This window comes from Cyclopterus lumpus, chromosome 10 (assembly GCF_009769545.1).
Source record: "Cyclopterus lumpus isolate fCycLum1 chromosome 10, fCycLum1.pri, whole genome shotgun sequence".
In the NCBI taxonomy this organism is placed as follows: Eukaryota; Metazoa; Chordata; class Actinopteri; order Perciformes; family Cyclopteridae; genus Cyclopterus; species Cyclopterus lumpus.
Genome location: NC_046975.1, coordinates 23,248,538 through 23,256,056, shown reverse-complemented (window position 1 = coordinate 23,256,056; position 7,519 = coordinate 23,248,538). Strand labels below are relative to the sequence as shown.

At 47.4% G+C, this 7,519-nt stretch overlaps 1 protein-coding gene across 1 annotated transcript in view; it reads left to right on the top strand.

Moving 5' to 3' along the window:
* Positions 1-452: 452 nt before the first annotated feature.
* htr4 (5-hydroxytryptamine receptor 4) overlaps positions 453-7,519 on the top strand; it is a 114,979-nt gene continuing 107,912 nt past the window's right edge. Inside the window, exon 1 of the mRNA XM_034543601.1 lies at positions 453-510. The gene's annotated coding sequence lies outside the window, so the exon portion shown is untranslated. The remainder of the gene's footprint in view (positions 511-7,519) is intronic.

Here is a 7,519-nt window from a genome sequence, read left to right as displayed (position 1 = left end):
TTTCCTCACTTCAGGGCTTTGGAGGAGGGACTAGACCCGACGGGCTGATGTCCGCTGTGAGTTCAGGCGCAGCGCAACATCTCCGCTCCGTCTCTCCGCGAGGTTTCCTCACTCCCCCCCCCCCCCCCCTTCCCCCGTCTCTCTCGCTCTCTCCCCCCGTCTCTCTCTCCCTCTCCCCCCGTCTCTCTCTCTCCCCCCCCCCCCCCCCCCCCCGTCTCTCTCTCCGGCGTCTCCACACGCGCACCGCCAGTCGCTCCTCGCTGGTCTCGTGCGCACGGACCACTTTTCTCTCCACATTCCGCCGCGCTCCGCGCAGCCTCGACCTCCGTACTTCTTTCCTCTCCTTCGGGTCCAGTCATTTAGTTTCTCTTTTTTAGTTGTTGTTGTTGTTGTTGTTGTTGTTGTTGTTGTTGCGTGGAGCTCGGACCCGAAAGAGGCGATGCGCTTCTGGCTCGTGGGGATTTAGTGTCGTGACATGCTCTCTGGACCCGGAGTCTCCACAAGGAAATGGTGAGTGGACGCTTTATTCCCGCAGGCTGTCGAGCTGCTCCAGCTGTGAAGGGGTTGACCTCTGTGGAGGAGCGTGACCTTCCCACACATCAAAAAGATACCTTTTAAAAATATATTCTGTCATTTCAAGTGTTTTGGTCCTCGTGAGAGTCCAACGTCACCTTGAGGTATTTGGAATCCCCAAAGACCATTAGATTCCTATTAGATGAACACCCAATGAGAGTTTCACTTAAAAGAAGAGATTAATCTTAAAGGAGTTGTATTTTGACATAATTATGATATTGTTATAGGAACAAGTAAAGACTTGTGATGGTGATGTGACATAATTGATTCTATTGACCCAAAGTGTGTGTGTGTGTGTGTGTCGGTGTCAAATGTATTCACTAAATATTGTAACCTATAGTTTTGTGTGTGTGTGTGTGTGTGTGTGTGTGTGTGTATAGAAACTCCCATCTCCCCCCGCTTCAGATCCATCTGTGTAAATGTGAATTACATTGTTTTTCAATGCGGGTTTCGGGGTCGCGAGGCTGCAGGATCACAACGAGGAGGTCTATAGAGATCTATAGATCCACTGAGTGGGTCCACTGTCAGCTGTCACACGTGTGTGTGTGTGTGTGTGTGTGTGAGGCTGTCGGTGTATCACTGTTATCCTGCTGCATTGTTGGAAGTGGGTTTCCCCTCCATCTCTCTTACGTAGAGCTTTAATTTAAACAGTTTCTAAATACACTTTTATACATTAATTTCCATCGGCTCTTATGATCTCTTCAGTTTGATCCAAAACTGAGATTTCTGGCTTTTAGAAAACGACCCATTTAAAGCAAATAAAACATTTTTTTAATTTTTTTAAAAGGCTGGAAGAATTGCACAAGTGTGTGTTTTTGGAGGTAGTAATGTGCAGACCTCTCAATGGGTTTCTGGCAGCTACATTTTTAGATTATATCACACTTTTGATAACGATCTCTTGGCAAATTCCTCTAAAATCTCTCTCTAAATTCAGTGTTTGACTTCAAGGGATCTGCAACTAGAATACTCAACTGGCACTCGCCTGATTTTTACAGTGCGGCTCCTCGAGGACTTTGTTCCGTGACTCTTACATAACCACAATAAATCAGCCGCGCGGGGCATCGACGTGCCGCGATCAAAGGTACAACGTGTCGTCGTGTCGACTGGTACGGTTCCTCCTCTCCAGCTTCGCCCTCAACCAACCGCTCGGGAGAGGAGCCGGATTAGAGGCGTAGTGCTCGCGAGGCGGCAGCCGATGTGAATCACTTTGGTCTCGGTGATGCATCGTCGTGGGCGTCACGACTTCTGAGATCCACTCTGAAACACCGGCGTAAAAAAATATGGCTCGAATCCGATTTCTTAAAGTTTATTTTTCGGCCTCCATGCAGATGCAAAACAAGATGTGTTCTCTCAGAGGAGATGCATATGAAAGTTGCTGAGCAGTGGATGTGGATTTGTCCTCCCACACGATAACGAGGAGAAGCTCCTCTCCGGACACGCCTGTAATTATGTCGACTTTAATTGGTGCGCTGTTGTATTATTTTGGAAGGTCTCGGTAATAATGAGTGTGTTTGCTCTTTGTAGATCAACCGGTAACTGCCTTTCAGTCTGTGTGTGGCTGTGCACATCTGAGGCTGTGTTTGGAAAGCTTATTTTATATATATATAATTTTTTAGGCTAAACCATACCTTTTATGAAATAGTTAATACGTCTCTACAAAGGTGACATTTGTATGAAAGTCACAGGACGTTGGTGTCACAATCTCCACGGACACATTGAATAAAGTCACAAAGAGGAACTTTCATTTCATGTTTTTGGCGACCCCTGTGGACTGAAGTGGTAGTGCGCCAGACTCCCTTTTTAGAAAACCTCATCTTACTGCAGCAGACAGTCTGCCCCTCTCAGTCCTGGTTCTCCCAATGCCTCCCTTCCCTCCCAAGGGTGGGGGCAACACTACGGCCCGAGCTCCAACTGCAGGTCGAGAGCTGCAGAGAACCCGGGTCCGTCCACGGTGGTCTGGTCTCTGCTGGATCTGGTGTCCGTCCACGGTGGTCTGGTCTCTGCTGGATCTGGTGTCTGTCCACGGTGGTCTGGTCTCTGCTGGATCTGGTGTCTGTCCACAGTGGACTGGTCTCTGCTGGATCTGGTGTCTGTCCATGGTGGTCTGGTCTCTGCTGGATCTGGTGTCTGTCCATGGTGGTCTGGTCTCTGCTGGATCTGGTGTCTGTCCACGGTGGTCTGGTCTCTGCTGGATCTGGTCCACGGTGGACTGGTCTCTGCTGGATCTGGTGTCTGTCCATGGTGGACTGGTCTCTGCTGGATCTGGTGTCTGTCCATGGTGGACTGGTCTCTGCTGGATCTGGTGTCTGTCCACGGTGGTCTGGTCTCTGCTGGATCTGGTCCACGGTGGACTGGTCTCTGCTGGATCTGGTGTCTGTCCATGGTGGACTGGTCTCTGCTGGATCTGGTGTCTGTCCATGGTGGACTGGTCTCTGCTGGATCTGGTGTCTGTCCACGGTGGTCTGGTCTCTGCTGGATCTGGTCCACGGTGGACTGGTCTCTGCTGGATCTGGTGTCTGTCCATGGTGGACTGGTCTCTGCTGGATCTGGTGTCTGTCCACGGTGGTCTGGTCTCTGCTGGATCTGGTCCACGGTGGACTGGTCTCTGCTGGAGGCACGAGTCTGAGCTGAAGGAGTTTTTTTATGAACCTGTTTTTATTATATATTATTACATATATTTTGTTTACGGAACTTTTGACGTCATTTATATTTTATGTTTCTGTATCATCCTCGCTGTCAGCTCAGTATCTACCACACACTGCGGCTCTTGAAGCTCGGCCTGGCGATAGGAGGATAAGTTATGTCAAGAGGGTAGAAGCTGTTGGATCAGCTCTCCAAAACCAAATGAATTTGAGTAATGTCTCGTTAAAGCTCCACTCTGAACGCTGACTCAGTCTTTTGGGATAATTCATGCAGTTTTATGAACGCCACCCTGGAGACAAAGTGATGACCGGTCCTGTGATCGATGTGCAGATCTACATCTGGAGTCCACTCATGTGTTTGTGCTGTAAAGAACAGTCGATGTATGCGATCGGCCGTATTGATCACAACGGTAAACAACAGCTGACGTCCAGCGGCGCCGCGTGCCACTAAACGCATCGACGCAACAGTACGAGGCTGCAGCCAGGTGCACCATGGGATACGTGGACAAAGACCGGCTGGGAACATTTAAAAAAAAAATCCATCCCAGTCCTCCTAAATGATATGCAAATATTCTGCATTCTTTGCTTTTTGGGCAAACATAATGCTGACCCACGCCGTTCCCCGGGGGGGCCAATGGAGCCGTGAGACGTTCAGGTCCCGCGGGTAAAGAAAGTACCGACGTAAGCAGCTGGTGTGTCTCGTTTCTGGCCCGTGCCACAGTTTCAGTGTTTTCAAAGTTTGTTGCTTCACGCTGAACATAATCTTTCGGTTCCAGAACTGTTCCTCGACTGTGCTCTGAATGGATATTGTACAAGGAACACACTGTCAGGTTTTTTATTTGTTTTGCCCAAACCCGTCAGCAGCGAGTGATGCGCCTGTCCCACTCGCATCAGTCTACACGGAGGCCTCGGGGCTTTTAGTAGAAGCAGTGAAGGAATATGCAGCGTTGAGGGATTTGGTTCCATCTAGACCACCACTGACTGAAGACTCCTCCGCTCACTCTTCCCCTTTTTCAAGACTTCAGTAACGCCAGCCACCAAGTGCAAAACGCAGTTTAAGGAGCCTGTAGAGAACCTTTAGAGAACCTGTAGACCTTTAGAGGACCTGTAGGGAGCCTGTTGAGAACCTGTAGAGGGCCTGTAGAGAACCTTTAGAGAACCTGTAGACCTTTAGAGGACCTGTAGGGAGCCTGTTGAGAACCTGTAGAGGACCTGTAGAGAACATGTAGACCTTTAGAGGGCCTGTAGAGAACCTTTAGAGAACCTGTAAGGAGCCTGTGGAGAACCTGTAGAGGACCTATAGAGAACATGTAGACCTTTAGAGGGCCTGTAGGGAGCCTGTATGGGACCTGTAGAGAACATGTAGACCTTTAGAGGGCCTGTAGAGAACCTTTAGAGAACGTGTAGAGGACCTGTGGAGAACCTTTAGGAAGTGCTGAGCGATACGGATGAAATGTTGTATCACGATATCGATCATTTTATAGAGAAAACATACATATCACGATACAGCATATATTTTGGTAGTTCAATAAATACAATAAAAAGAGGCTATTTTGTATACTCCTGTGTGATTGTAAATACTTACAAATGAAAATTACAGAGTATTTTGACATTAAATCAAGAATTTGTGTGCAAAATAGACATAGTTTCAAGTAAAATTGTAACACATAGTTATGAATATTATTCAATTTCTGCTCAACACTGGCCCTTTAAGAGTGTCTATTTCTGTGTGTACAGCTGAGCCAGTCTCCTCAATGCTTTTTGCCATTTTTATTGCACCTTTTTCTGGCTCTGGCATCAGAAGATGACCTTTTCATGCGTGATCCCACCTGAACAGCTCCGATTGGGTGTTTTTCTACACCGAGGCTGGATTTGGTCTGCTGGAGATCACCAACATATTTAACAAAAGCATTAAAAATAGGGTGCAAATTAATATTTATAAGAACAATTCAGTCAGATTTGACACAACAATCATGTAAAATGCACTCATAGACACATTCAATCTGGAAGTGTTGGACATATTGTGGATGTTGGGTCAGAAACCTTTTTTTAAGTGTTGAAACATAATAAATAAAAGACAAGAACACGAGTTCAGTCAGAAGACGACCAGAGAAGGTTTCACATGACGTGCACAGGGTCTCTCTCTCCTCTTTGTTTGTCACCTTTTAGGGGAATTAGTCTTTAAGATTTATCTCAACTGTAACTTAACATCATCATTCTTTCCCGGTCGTCTTTAGTGTCCAGTTGCACCAGCTGTGCCCGATTAGCCGGCCTCTAGTCTGAAGGAAAGGCATCTGCTGAAAATCAATATGCATGTTGTTCAGCAGCGTGCTGTCTGGTCTGTTGTGAGAAGAAGTCGGTTAGATTTCATTATCGGCATCACCTGTGCTTTAAGAAAATAGTAAGTTTCCCAGAATGCACAGGGATGTTTTCAAATGGTTTGTTCTTTCCGAACTCTAAAAGATATTCAGTTTTAAAATCCTCACACGTATACGGAGCTGGAACCAGAGAAATGTTTGGCATTCTTTGGTTGATAAATGACTTAAAAATGAAATAAATAATAATTGGTTATTGAGACTGGGACTTCTGGGTTTAAGGCTCTGACCTCGTCTACATCCCACTGTCCACACAGCCTTAAAGCCACAAATATACTAGATATATATACTATATAGACCAACTCAAGACACGGCGTGCTAAAGACCAACTCAAGACACGGCGTGCTAAAGACCAACTCAAGACACGGGATGCTAAAGACCAACTCAAGACACGGGATGCTAAAGACCAACTCAAGACACAGCGTGCTAAAGACCAACTCAAGACACGGCGTGCTAAAGACCAACTCAAGACACAGCGTGCTAAAGACCAACTCAAGACACGGGATGCTAAAGACCAACTCAAGACACAGCGTGCTAAAGACCAACTCAAGACACAGCGTGCTAAAGACCAACTCAAGACACGGCGTGCTAAAGACCAACTCAAGACACGGCGTGCTAAAGACCAACTCAAGACGCGGCGTGCTAAAGACCAACTCAAGACACGGGATGCTAAAGACCAACTCAAGACACAGCGTGCTAAAGACCAACTCAAGACACAGCGTGCTAAAGACCAACTCAAGACACGGGATGCTAAAGACCAACTCAAGACACAGCGTGCTAAAGACCAACTCAAGACACAGCGTGCTAAAGACCAACTCAAGACACGGGATGCTAAAGACCAACTCAAGACACAGCGTGCTAAAGACCAACTCAAGACACGGGATGCTAAAGACCAACTCAAGACACAGCGTGCTAAAGACCAACTCAAGACACGGCGTGCTAAAGACCAACTCAAGACACGGCGTGCTAAAGACCAACTCAAGACACGGGATGCTAAAGACCAACTCAAGACACAGCGTGCTAAAGACCAACTCAAGACACGGCGTGCTAAAGACCAACTCAAGACGCGGCGTGCTAAAGACCAACTCAAGACACGGGATGCTAAAGACCAACTCAAGACGCGGCGTGCTAAAGACCAACTCAAGACACGGGATGCTAAAGACCGGGATGCTAAAGACCAACTCAAGACACAGGATGCTAAAGACCAACTCAAGACACGGGATGCTAAAGACCAACTCAAGACATGGCGTGCTAAAGACCAACTCAAGACACAGCGTGCTAAAGACCAACTCAAGACGCGGGATGCTAAAGATCAACTCAAGACGCGGCGTGCTAAAGACCAACTCAAGACGCGGCGTGCTAAAGACCAACTCAAGACACGGGATGCTAAAGACCAACTCAAGACACCAGGATGCTAAAGACCAACTCAAGACACAGCGTGCTAAAGACCAACTCAAGACACGGGATGCTAAAGACCAACTCAAGACGCGGGATGCTAAAGACCAACTCAAGACGCGGGATGCTAAAGACCAACTCAAGACACAGCGTGCTAAAGACCAACTCAAGACACAGCGTGCTAAAGACCAACTCAAGACGCGGGATGCTAAAGATCAACTCAAGACGCGGCGTGCTAAAGACCAACTCAAGACGCGGCGTGCTAAAGACCAACTCAAGACACGGCGTGCTAAAGACCAACTCAAGACACGGGATGCTAAAGATCAACTCAAGACACAGCGTGCTAAAGACCAACTCAAGACACAGGATGCTAAAGACCAACTCAAGACACGGCGTGCTAAAGACCGGGATGCTAAAGACCAACTCAAGACACGGCGTGCTAAAGACCAACTCAAGACACGGGATGCTAAAGACCAACTCAAGACACGGCGTGCTAAAGACCAACTCAAGACACGGCGTGCTAAAGACCAACTC